The sequence below is a fragment of the Meriones unguiculatus genome, unplaced genomic scaffold (genome assembly GCF_030254825.1).
Source record: "Meriones unguiculatus strain TT.TT164.6M unplaced genomic scaffold, Bangor_MerUng_6.1 ChrUnknown_unordered_Scaffold_136, whole genome shotgun sequence".
Lineage (NCBI taxonomy): Eukaryota > Metazoa > Chordata > Mammalia > Rodentia > Muridae > Meriones > Meriones unguiculatus.
Genome location: NW_026843724.1, coordinates 31564 through 45000, shown reverse-complemented (window position 1 = coordinate 45000; position 13437 = coordinate 31564). Strand labels below are relative to the sequence as shown.

Here is a 13437-nt window from a genome sequence, read left to right as displayed (position 1 = left end):
ACGCAATCACGCATACAAACAAAAGACTACCTCTTTCCAGCAGAAGAAGATGGCCCTTCCTTCCTCTTCCTCTTGACTCACAGGTGGTACTCTATCTACCTGCTTCCCAGCCCACCTGAGCCACCCCCCCCCTTCACTTTACGCTCAATTACAATAAATAAATGAATGACTACGAAGTTTCTAGTTGGTTCATTGACTTATGTTGTTTCTCTCTGTGAGCTAATTTTTACCACTGCCCACTCGTGTGTGTGTGTGTGTGTGTGTGTGTGTGTGTGTGTGTGTGTGTGTGCGTGCGTGCGCGCGCGCGTGCGCTTGGGACTGGAAAAACAGCCGGTATACTCTTCAGGCAGGTGCAAGATCTCTGGGGTTCTGTTTGTTTGTTTTTCTTTTTCTTTCTTTCTTTCTTTCTTTTTTTTTTTTTTTTTTTTGTTCTTGTTTTGGTGGTGGTGGTGGTGGTGGTGGTGGTGGTGGTGGTGGTGGTGGTGGTGGTGGTGGGTCGTGTTTTTCCACTGTGATTTGTTTTAAAACTCACTCCATTTGAAGATCTGCAAGTGACCTTCAAGATTTACTTGGGCTTCTTAGAAGAACCTCTGGTTCCTCTCTCTAGTCTTCTTCGGGCAAATTCAAATTGACCCCTCTGAGGAAGGCTGTAAGTTCTTTTTATATGCCACCCCCCCCCTCCCCGATTATTCTATTTTCTTTAACTGGTATTCTGCCTCCGTATGTGAGAGTTCCCTAAAACTGGAGTTACAGAAGGTTGCGACCCGCCTGCAAGGTGGGTGCCCCTTGACCATCGCTCTTCTGGGAGTGTAGAGTAGAGGCATTCATTTTTCTCCCCCTCTGGGTTTGCAGGCTGGATAATGGTTAGTATCCACTTCTCCCTGAACAAATCTGAGGGTGACTCTTCACAGCTAAAGGATCTGCCTTCATTCACAGTTTCCCTCCTTGAGATTTGGGGCGGGCTGCGGGGAAGGGGGTCGATCGATCGATCGATCGATCGATCGATCGGCGGGGTGGGGGTGGGAGGGGAGGATCGGCAGGGCAGATGGGGAGGGAGCGGAGTCTTCTTTCCCAGTGGAGAGACAGGGCCTCCAAACTGCCTCTGCCTCTCAGGCAGGCGTGCACCACCACGCCCGGCTCCGGTTCGGTTCGACATATTCAACCGATATTTAATTTCTAGGGAAAGCTTGACCGGAGGAACTGGAGGGAATGGCTCAGTGGTTAATAGCACTGGGTACTCTTCCAAAGGACTCAGGTTCAATTTCCAGAACCCACGCGGCAGCTCGTCTGTAACTTCAGTTCTATCTAGGTGATCGGACACATAAAATAAAAGTATAAATAAATAAATTATTTGGGGTTGGGGATTTCCCTCAGTGGTAGGTAGATCGCCTGCTTAGCAAGCGAAAGGAAGGTCCTGCCTGGGTTGTTTGGTCCTCATCTGGGGGGTGGGGGTGGGGAGATAGATAAAAATAAATAAAATAAAAAAAAAATAAAGCTGAAATTATGGTCTCCAACACCCAACACACACACACACACGCACGCGCGCGCGCACACACACACACACACACACCTTTCTCATCTTATCTTTGATTTTCTGGTTTTAAATAAGCACACCCCAGGGACTGATGAAACTGTAAATTGCAAGAATTGCCTGGGGTTTCCAAGAAGACTGACTGACTGACTGACTGACTGACTGGCAGGAGCCTCCTGAGACTACTAGCTCTGCTGGAAAATCTACCTAGTATGGAGGATGGCGTCTCATAACCATATAGGCGGCTCCCCTTTGTCCAGCTGGGAGTGAGTGGTTGGATAGGCAGGAAAACAGAGTCAGCAAAGTTCAGCTGTGTTATTTGTCGGGGGTGGGTGTTCCCATTACCCCAAACTCCTCCTTGATCCTCTCCACCCACCCAAAATCTGCCCGGGGCCTGCCTGCTTACATTATAACATTATACCAGTGAGAATCTGCTGGAGAAAAATGATATTTCCTTCTCTGGTGGTTGTCATTTCGAGATAATTTCTGGGTCAGAGATATAGGGGGCTTGTCTCTCGATTTTCCCTCTCAGAGCTGGGGCCCAATCTGGCCTAGACTTATTGCATGGCCCGGATTCACCCCCCCCCTTAAATATTTAAAAGCAGGCACACGCAGAGAGGCATTTGAAAGAGGTCTTTAAAGGTAGTTAGTACTGTGTACTTTTCTTCATTTCATTAATAAAGCAGATTCGGATTGCTTGTGTAGAGAGAAAATATTTTTCTGCCTGCCTGCCTGCCTGACTGCCTGCCTGCCTGCCTGCCTGCTTGCTTTTCTCCCTCTCCAAGTGGGTTTCTTAATGAGTGGAACAGGGAATGTCTCTGACAGGAACTCACTTGGGGGTAGCAGCCTTGCCAGGCCACAGAGGAGGGCAATGCAGACAGCCCTGATGAGATGGGATTGGGAGGGGATGAGGGAGAGGGCTACAGCTGGGATACAAAGTGAATAAACTGTAACTAATATAAAAATAAAAATTTTATTAAACAAACAAACAAAAAATAGGCTGTCCTCGAACTTACAACTGTCTCCTTTTATGCTGTCATAAAAGTCGTGTGCCACCTTGCCTGGCTTCTTTTCTTTCCTTTTTCCTTTTTCCTGGCCTGGGCCTTTGGTCCCATCCTGTATTTTTATTATGGTCTGGGTGAACCCACGGGTAAAATGAAAGTTAAAGAGAGAGAGAGAGAGAGAGAGAGAGAGAGAGAGAGAGAGAGAGAGAGGGAAATCCAGCTGAGTGGGGTGGTTGGTTTATGGTTTAAGTCACAGCGCTACTGGAGAGGCGGAAGCAGGCAGATCTCTAAGGCCGACCTGGTCTACCGACTGAGTTCTGGGGCAGTGGAAACCAATCCACAGAGAGACCCTGTCTCCTCCGGTGCACCGAAAAAAGGGGGGTGGGAGTGATTCAGGGAACAGTTTCCTCTCATTAATACACAACTAAGAGCGGTCCCCACCAAATAAAACAAAACGGGGTAAAAAAAAAAAAAAAAAAAAAAAAAAAAAGAGTCGTCCCTTCTGTCCCCTGGGAGAGGAACAACAAAGTTCTTTAGAATTCCTGGAATGCGGCCCCACCGGTTTAACACAGCAACGATGGGTGTGCCGCTGAGCTGAGGGAGGAGTGAGTGAGCTGGAGGTCCCCTCCTCCTCCTCCCCCCCCTTCCCCCATCCCCCCTCCTCCCCCCCCCCCCCCCGCCCACCCCGGCCCTTGCTCTCTTGCCTGGCCTTATTGCAGATTTTTTCAAAAAATATGTGGAAGAAGTGTACCTCTATAACAGAGTGTGCTGTTGTTTTTCACATTCTGATGGTTCTGTAATCTCTGACTGATCATGATTTTTCAAAGAGTTTCTGACTTCATTCCAGCAATTTGCAAAACCTTCCTGGGGCTCGGGGGAAGATGGACTGCTGGGAGCTCTTCGAACCTCCAAATGCCGAGCGCCAAAGGGAGATGAAACAAATTAATGACGAAGGACGTGCATTCCTTCTAGGTTTAGTCCAAGGATGAGGATACGATGAGAGAGATCATCTGAATATCGAAACAAAGAATATATGGCTACCCATACGAGACAGACACCTGTATTTTAGAAAAACTTTGACATTAAAACAAAACAAACAAACAGACACAGAAACCCCTCTTACTCTGTAGAAACAAACCATCACAGAGGTTTAGTGTCGCTCGCTCTTTACTCTGATTTTTAAAAGAGAGAGATACCATGACAATCAGAGGGCTCCCTGTAAATACAGTAGGGATAGAGACATAGAGCAGGATTAAACACCCCTCTCTCCCATGTCTCCTGGCTGACAACACCGTTTCTTGACCCTGAATCTGAGAATCCAGGGTTCAGTTCCCTCTAACTCTTTTCCTTTAGAGCTTTAGAGGCTCTCTCCACAACCAGAGGCCCATGGCAGTTTAAGAGTTAAATTATATAAAGATTATATAAAGAGTTTTTTGTTTTTTGTTTTTTTTTTTTTTTTTTTTTTTGCCACAACCAGCAGCCCCAAGTAGCAGCAGCCATCATCAGGTCATCCCTGACTCTGACACCTGCCTTGTCTGCTGGAAGATGGTTGGTCTCTGGCAATAGATTGTTTAGCAAGGTTAGGGAAAATCTTACGGAACAATTTGAAGTTCACTCTTACTAGTTGAGCGAGGAGCTCTTTCTTTCTTTCTTTCTTTCTTTCTTTCTTTCTTTCTCTCTCTCTCTCTCTCTCTCTCCTCCCTCCCTCCCTCCCTCTCTCTGTCTCTCTCTTCTTTCTTTCTTTCTTTCTTTCTTTCTTTCTTTCTTTCTTTCTTTCTTTCTTTCTTCTCTCCCTCTCAGCGTGTGCGTCTACCAAACTTACACAGAGAAACCCCATCTCAAATGAGCCGAAACTAAAACAAAACAAAACAAAACAAAAAACAATTGAAATAAAAAGATTATAAACTTCTGCTTTGAACTCATCATGAGCATACGGATGAAACTATGGGCCAGGCTGGACACACACTAAGAGATTCGCCTGCCTCTGCCTCTCAAGTGCTGGAATTTTGTGTTTGCTTGGTTCGGGTTTGGGTGGCTTCCCTAGGTGCTGTGCTGGAAATGGTTGGTCTGGAAATGGTTGGTCTCTAGCAATAGATTGTTTAGCTAGCGAGGCTGGGTAACTGTGCTTTTTGTCGGTGGCTCCGACGTAGAAAATCTTAGGGAACTATTTGGAGTTCGGAAAAGTTTACTTTTGTTACTCCCGTCTCCTTCCCGCCGGCGCTTGCTGCGCGGGCTGTGTGTGCGCTCTGCTGTGGCCCGAAGCTGGCTGCTGCTGTGTGAGTCAGGTGACCTCGGACGAGTTGCGCTGCCCGCGCTGGCCACTCGCTCAAAGCTCACTCACCCTGCCCGGCCTCTGTCCCCTGGTCATCCTCTGAGGCGCTAGCCGCACCGCCCCTGGCAGGCAGGCAGGCAGGCAGGCAGGCAGGCAGGCAGGCAGGCAGGCAGGCAGGCAGGCAGGCAGGCAGGCAGGCAGGCAAGAAGCACCCGCTTCCCCGACACCCCCCCCCCCCCAAGCCCCATCGTGGCCGCTGCTGGGTCGTGGACCCCTAGCCAAGCTCGTGGTTCCCTGCTCAGGGCAGTTTGAACTGCTACCTAGGACTTGGGCTCCTGCTTGGCCTGTACAGGCTAGCTGCTGGATTGCTGATACTTGGATTGCAGTTCTAACAACGAGTACATCCACTGCTGGTTAGAAATGGCGTAGATATTTACATTCGCATTCGCTGACCGTCTACCTCTTAACATGCTGCTTCTCGGTTAGATCTCATCGGTTCAACTTCCGTTCTTTGGCCTTTAAAATAATTCACTACGGAGCCCAGACCGTCCTCGAACTCCTGATCCACCCCCCCCCGCACCTCCCCCTTCCCGGGGCAGGCATCGCTCTGTCACCGTGCCCGGCTGCATCCTTTCAGATTTTCCCAGACAGCTGGGCGGTGATCGGCGTGTTCTTATCTGTCATCCATTCGATTTTAAGCTTACACTAAAATTTAGTTACATTTAGTGGAAAAAAAAAAGTTCGTTCCCTCCCTCCCTCCCTCCCTCCCTCCCTCCCTCCCTCCCTCTCTCTCTCTCTCTCTCTCTCTCTCTCTCTTTCTCTCTCTCTCTTTCTTTCAAATAAGCCCAAACAGAATGGTGGAGTTCTAGGACTACTACGACGAGAAACCCCTGACTGTACAGGAATCAATCAAACAAACAAACAAACAAAACCAGGATGCCAGCACTTGGGAGGCAGAGGCCAGTCAAATAATAATAATAATAATAATAATAATAATAATAATAATAATAATAATAATGTGTTGTTCCAGCAAATCAATTGTATTTTTCCTTTTATATTTTAATGACAAATAATAAAAATTAAAATTAACATGAATGATTCATCAGTTCATTACAGACTTAGGTTTGCCCTGTCGTGACGATATGCTTTTCAGTTTGTTTGTTTGTTTGTTTGATTGCTTGCGCTACCATGCATGCCTGGCCTATGTTTTGTTTTTATTTCTTGTTTGGTTGACACAAGATTTTGAGACGATGTCTCCCTGTATTGGCTGTCTTTCATACCGAGTAGATGCCTTGACACAGGTTTTCTCATGCCTTGAAGATATCTCTAGTTCTTTTTTATTTTAGGTGTGTGTACTCTCAACCGCTGAGCCCCCAAATTTATTTATTAATTTATTTATTACTTGTTCAGTTATTTATTATGTAGCTATTTATAAAATTTGAGATAAGCTCTCTCTTCATAATCTCTCTCTCTCTCTCTCTCTCTCTCTCTGTATGTCTGTGAGAGGAGACAGAGAGACAGACAGACAGACAGACAGACAGAAACAGAGACAGAGAGCTATATTTTAAAATTAAAGAAGGTAATGAATTAAAAACGAACAAGCTTGTTTTTTTGTTTTTGTTTTTGTTTTTGTTTTTTTTTTTTGGTTTTCAGGTTTTCTTTTTCTCTTCAGATAGGGTTGTCTGGAACTCACTCTGGAGACTAGGATGGGCTCAGACCCGGAGGAGGTTGGTTGACTGGCATCTGAGGCCCCAAGTGCTGGAAGTCTGTTTTGTTTGGTTTTCTTTTCCTTTGCAGTAAGTGGTGTCCCTGTGTAGTGCTGGAACTCACTCCGAACTCACTCCGGAGACCGGACTGGACTCTTCCTCTTCTTTTTCCTTTCCTTTTCTTTCTGGTTTGGGTTTTTGTTTGGCATGCAGTGGCTATCCTGCCACTAGCTCTGGAGACCAGTTTGACCTTGAAACAGAGAGAAAGCCTGCTTCTTCTTTTCTGTTGTTGTTTTTGTTTCTTTGTTTGTTTGTTTTTTTTTGTTTTTTGTTTTTTTTTTCTCCTGACCCCGATCCCAAGTCCTGGGTCTGTGCAATGGTGCCGAACCAGTTGGCTGTCAGCCTTCTTGTCTATCCCTCTAGCTTGTTGATGAATTGTTCTTGCTTGGTTGTTGTTTTTCTTTTTTAATATTATTATTTTTTTTAATATTAATCACAGGTTATTTACTTTTTATCCCAGCCGTAGCACCCCCCCACCCCGCCCTAATTTCTTGGTTGATTTTAACTGTATTATTTATATTGTGTGTGTTTTTGTTTTGCCTGCCAACCTGCCTGTCTTCCTGCCAGTATCCTTACAGCCCCAGTTTGTAAGTTTCACATTTAGAGTTAGAATTTGTTCGGAGAGATAAGTAATGTGCAGGCCTGTACTGCCACCACCAGCACAGACTCTAATTCAACGTGTTTGTGTGTGTGTGTGTGTGTGTGTGTGTGTGTGTGTGTGTGTGTTTGCTTGTTTTGTTTATTTATCCATTCATCCATTCTTTTGTTTACTGGTTGTTTTGTTTTTTTCTGCTTTTGTTTTGTTTGTTTGTTTGTTTGTTTGTTTCCAGCCTTGGTAGCCTTGGTTTTGTAGACCAGGCTGGCCTGGAACTCAGAGAGATCCACTTGCCTCTCTCTGACTCCCCGAGTCCTGGGATGACAGTCATGTGCTACCATGCCCGGCCTATGTTTTAATTTCATTTCTTGTTTGGTTGACACAAGTTTTTGGAGACAATGTCTCTCTGTATTGGCTGTCTTTCATACCGAGTAGATGCCTCGGCACAGTTTTTCTCACCCCTTGGAGACTTCTCTAGTTCTTTCTGATTTTTTTTTTTTTTTTTAACTTATTGGTCTTTATTTCATGTGCGTTGATGTGAGGGTGTCAGAAGACCTGGAACTGAAGGCCCTGAGCTGCCATGTAGGGACTGGGAGTTGAGTGTGGGACCTTGAGAAGGAAGACCAGACCATGTGCTCTTAACCACTGAGCCATTTCTCCAGCCCCTGAATTTGTTTGTTTGTTTGTTTATTATTTGTTCGGTTATTTATTATCTAGTTATTTATTTGAGACAAACTCTCTCTCTACATCACTTCTCTCTCTCTCTCTCTCTCTCTTTCTCTCTCTGTATGTCTGTGAGATACAGAGAGCTAGCTATATTTTAAAATTAAATAAGGGAACGAGAAATTAAAAACAAACAAGCTTTGGTTTTTTGTTTGTTTGTTTTGTTTTGTTTTGTTTTAGTTCACATATATTTTTTTCTCTCCAGATATGGGTGGCTGCCCTGCCACTCACTCTGGAGACCAGTCTGGCCTTGAAACAAAGAGAAGGCCTGCTTCTGCTGTTTTTGTTTTCATGCTTTTTGTTTGCTTGTTTGTTTTCTTCTAGGCAGTGAAGCAAGGGTGGGGGGGGGGGGGTAGAAGAGAAAGAAAGACACACATCACACACAGAGATCCCCCCCTCTCTCAAACACACACCAGAGAGAGAGAGAGAGAGAACTAAAGATATGATAAAGAATATAAACCAGAAGAAGAAAAAAAAAAAAAAAGCCTGATTCCTGGAATTAGAGAAATACAAGGAAGACAAGCTGGGTGTGGTGGTACATTCCTTTAGGCCCAGCACCTTGAAGGCAGAGGCAGGCAGATCCCTGGGTTTTAAGCCTGCTTTGCAGATGGTATCCTTTCTCGGGAAACCTTGTTTCACATAACCTAAAAACAAAACAAAACAAAACAAAAAACTAAGTAACTAAGTAAGTGCATGAATAAAATAAACAAATCATAAGGAGTGACTGTCATGGCGTTCTCTTTGTTATTCTCTTTCATGTTATCATTCTGAGGAATGATACATACATTAGTATGTATCCTGACACCATAAACAAGTGTTGTGTGTGTGTGCGCGCGCGCATACTGAGCTTTGGTTAAAAGGCTTTCTTTGCTTTCTGCCAACATTCGACATGATTTCATGGCTAGAAAACCACCCAGCGTGGCCAGAAGTAACATTACCACCGTATCCCACGTGCTTTTGTTTCTAGAAGTGATAAAGCAAATGTTTGGACAGTGCGTTCAGGAGCAGCTGTACATTAGTGTCCCGACATGTTCAAAGATGTGCGTGTGTGAAAACACCTTAAAGAAAAGTTAGGTGTCTTCTTGGAGTTGATTGTTTCTCCCAGAGACAACGTTCGGTCAACTGCTTTAACAAGCTTAGGCAGACAGAAGTACATGTTCTGTACCATTCACGGTGCTTTTAACAAGAGATGTTCTTACGACTTGACTCTCCGGACGCTAACGAGGTTATCGATGTATGACTATTTCCTAAACGGATGTTTGGAAGGTGCAGTTTAATTTAAGATTAAATTGAATGGACAATAGGATAACAAGAAGCTTCGGTTTTTGTTTTGTTTGTATTTTTTTTTTGTGGGGGGGGTGTTTCTTTTTCTCTTCCACAGGGTTTCTTTGATATATGCATGGCTGTGTGGTTTTTAAATTTTAGTTAATTTGTATTTATTTAAAATGTGTATTTATTTGTATGTATTTGTATTCATAAACTCATTTAATTTATTTAATTTCGGAAGAGGTCAGTTCTATACTAGACTACGCTGTCTGTGTACACACAGAAAGATAGAGAGTGTGACAGAGAGACAGAGAGTGTATCAGAGAACTGTATTTTAAAATTAAGTTGAAGGGAAAACTATGTCACCAGAAAGTAAAAACAAAGAAGCTTTTTTTTTCTTTTCTCTGTTTCTCTGAAACAAGCATGGCTGTGTGTGTGTGTGTGTGTGTGTGTGTGTGTGTGTGTTTAATTTGTGTTTTCAAAGATGCCATGTGGTCAACAGCTGAGCAAATTTAGGAATTTAGCCAAATTAGACTATACCCCTCTTTCCCTCTCTCTCTCCCCAGCCCTGCAAGATTATAAACTTCTGTTTTCAACTCATCATGAGCATACGGATAAAACTATGGGTCAGGCTGGACACACACTAAGAGATTCGCCTGCCTCTGCCTCTCAAGTGCTGGAATTTAAAGTTTACTTTTGTCTCCTTCCCACCGGCGCTTGCTGCGCGGGCTGTGCGCTCTGCTGTGGCCCGAAGCTGGCTGCTGCTGTGTGAGTCAGGTGACCTCGGACGAGTTGCGCTGCCCGCGCTGGCCACTCGCTCAAAGCTCACTCACCCTGCCTGGCCTCTGTCCCCTGGTCATCCTCTGAGGCGCTAGCCGCACCGCCCCCGGCAGGCAGGCAGGCAGGCAGGCAGGCAGGCAGGCAGGCAGGCAGGCAGGCAGGCAAGAAGCACCCGCTCCGCCGACCCCCCCCCCCCCCCCCAGGCCCCATCGTGGCCGCTGCTGGGTCGTGGACCCCTAGCCAGGCTCGCGGTTCCCTGCTCAGGGCAGTTTGAACTGCTAGCTAGGACTTGGGCTCCTTTGGAGACTCGAGTCAGGCCTGCTTGGCCTGTACAGGCTAACTGCTGGATTGCTGATACTTGGATTGCAGTTCTAACAACGAGCACATCCACTGCTGGTAGATATTTACATTCGCATTCGCTGACCCTCTACCTCTTAACATGCTGCTTCCCGGTCCTCGAACTCCTGATCCACCCGCCATCCCCCCTTCCCGGGACCGGCATCGCTCTGTCACCGTGCCCGGCTGCATCCTTTCAGATTTTCCCAGAGATGATGGGTTGAATGTGAGGACAGTCTGCTTTACCTGGACTAGGAGTCTGCGTTAACAAGCTTAGGCAGAGAGACAAACATGCTTCTTAGGGAACGATTTGTGAACCTCCAAATGCCGAGCACCAATGCAGAGCACAAATGCAGAGACACCCACGCACGCACGCACGCACGCACGCACACACACACACACACACACACACACACACACACACACACACACAGAGAGAGACAGAGACAGAGATATAGTCGTATTTTATGTGCGTTAGTGTGAAGGTGTCAGATCCCTTGGAACTTGTGAGCTGCCGTGTGGGTCCTGGGAATTGAACCCGGGTCCGCTCGGAAGAGCCGACAGACAGTGCTCTTAAGCACGGAGTCATCTCTCCAGGCCCTGAAAGATGAAACGTTAACCCAAAAGTTTTTCCCTTTCCTTTTCGTCGGGTCGTCTTTCTGCGTTTAAGTGATCGTGTGCGTGCGTGGACCACTTCATCTTCTCCATGTCTAGCGATTGCGAGTTTCATCGAGTTTAGTGATACCTTTTCTTATTTTTTATTTTTTGATTTTTAAAAGATTGATTTATTTTATGCATACGAGTGTTGTATATCTGCATTTACATCTGCCAGAAGAGGGAATCGGTTCACCTGATAGATGGTTTGTGAGCCACCATGTGGTCCCAAGAGTCATTTTTTCCCTTTCTTTTTTCATCGTGTCATCTTTCTGTGTAATGGACCGTGTGCGTGGACCCCTTGATCTTCTCCATCTCTAGCGACTGACGTGGAGTTGAGTACTCTAGGCTGCTAGCACCTGTGATGTCTTTTTATTTTTTAATTTTTTTTAAAGATTTATTTACTTTGGGTATACGAGTGTTGTATCTGCATTTATATCTGCCAGAAGAGGGAATCGGTTCACCTTCTAGACGTATCACTTTTCTGTTTTCTTCTCAACTGAGTTCAGAAACGCGGTTCCATATTTTCCTGTACTTAGTTCGCCACGCTGTGCTATGCCTTTCCGTTCTTACCTTGGAGAGACGTTTTATGTGTTCTTCTGTACTATGCCAGATAGATAGATAGATAGATCACTTTTCTGTTTCTTCTCAGCATAGCTCAGAAACACTGTTACATACTTTCCTGGACTTTGTTCGAAACGCTGTGCTTTGACTTTCTGTTCTTACCTTGAAAACACATTCATGCGCTCTTCTCTACTAAGCTAGATATAGCACTTTTCTGCTTTCTCTGTCTGTGAGAGACAGAGAGTTAGCTATATTTTAAGATTAAACAAGGTAACGAGAAATTAAAAGCAAATCAAGCTTCTCTCTCTCTCTCTCTCTCTCTCTCTCTCTCTCTCTCTCTCTCTCGATAGGGTTTCTTTGTTACAGGCGTGGCTGTCCTGCCACTGGTTCTGGAGACCAGTCTGGCCCTGAAACAAAGATAAGGCCTGCTTCTGCTTTTGTTGTTGCTGTTGTTTGTTTTCAAGCTCTTTGTTTTTTTTTTTTTTTTTTTTTTAATTCTAGGCAGTGAAGCAAGGGTGGGGGGAGAGAAGGGAAAGAAAGACACACATCACACACAGAGATCCCCTCTCTCTCTCTCTGTCTCTCTCTCTCTCTCTCTCTCAAACGCGCACCACAGAGGAGAGAGAGAGAGAGAGAGAGAGAGAGAGAGAGAGAGAGAGAGAGTCTTTTGTAAATTGAACTAAATATACGATAAAGAGTATAAACCAGAAGAAGAAGAAAAAGATGTCTTCCTGGAATTAGAGAAATACAAGGAAGAGAAGCTGGGTGTGGTGGTGCATTCCTTTAGGCAGGCCAAGCACCCTGAAGGCAGAGGCAGGCAGATCCCTGGGTTTTAAGCCTGCTTTGCAGATGGTATCCTTTCTCGGGAAACCTTGTTTCAAAAAAACTAAGTAACTAAGTAACCGAGTAAGTGCATGAATAAAATAAACGAATCATGAGGAGTGAATGGCGTGGAGCTCTCTTTGTTATTCTCTTTCCTTTTCATCCTGATACGTGGCTGTATTCACTCTGCTTTCACCCAGGACTGAGTGATTTCATCCATGCAAGACACCTAACAAGTTCACTGAGGTATCCGGACACCCCAAACAAGTGTTTTGTGTGCATACTGAGCTTTGGTTAAAAGGCTCTCTTCGCTTTCTGCCGACATTCAGCGTGATTCATTGCTAGAAAAAAACCACCCACCGTGGCCAGGAGTAACATTGCCACCGTATCCCACGTGCTTTGGTTTCTATAAGTGATAATATAACAAATGTTTGGAAAGTGCGTTCGGGAGCAGCTGTACAATAGTGTACTGACATGTTCAAAGATGTGTGTGTGTGTGTGTGTGTGTGTGTGTTTGTGTGTGTGTGTGTGAGTGAAAACACCTTAAAGAAAAGTTAGGTGTCTTCTTGGAGTTGATCGTTTCTCGCAGAAACGTTAACACGCTTAGAAAAGACGAAAGGACATATTCTTTAGCATTCACGGTGCTTTCAACAAGAGATGTTCTCACGACTCTCCGGAAGCTAACGAGGTTATCGATGCGTGAATATTTATTAAACAGATGTTTGGAAAGTGTTCGTGTCCTCTCTCTCTCTCTCTCTCTCTCTCTCTCTCTCTCTCTCTCTCTCTCAATCTCAATCTCTCTGTCTCTCTCTGTTTCTCTCTATCTGTTTCTCTGTGTATGTGTGTCTGTGAGAGACACAGAGACAGACAGACAAAGAGAGAGAGAGACAGAGAGTCAGAGAACTATAATTTAACATTAAATTGAACGGACAATAAGATAATAAAAAAACTAAAAACAAAGAAGCTCTGGATTTTTTTGGGGGTTTGGGTTTGTTTCTGTTTTTTTTTTTTTTTTTTTTTTTGGTGGGGGGGTTTCTTTTCCTCTTCACACAGGGTTTCCTTGATACATGCATGGCTGTGTGTTTTGTTTTGTTCTTTTCTTTTTTAATTGATTTAATTCGTAT

General features: G+C 44.9%; 1 long non-coding RNA gene across 1 annotated transcript in view; it reads left to right on the top strand.

The window, feature by feature from the left end:
* The window catches only part of LOC132651992 (uncharacterized), a 750-nt gene extending 574 nt beyond the window's left edge, over nucleotides 1-176 (top strand). The window contains exon 2 of the long non-coding RNA XR_009589501.1: nucleotides 1-176. This exon is cut by the window's left edge and continues 142 nt beyond it. This is a non-coding gene — a long non-coding RNA (uncharacterized LOC132651992).
* Nucleotides 177-13437: the final 13261 nt, after the last annotated feature.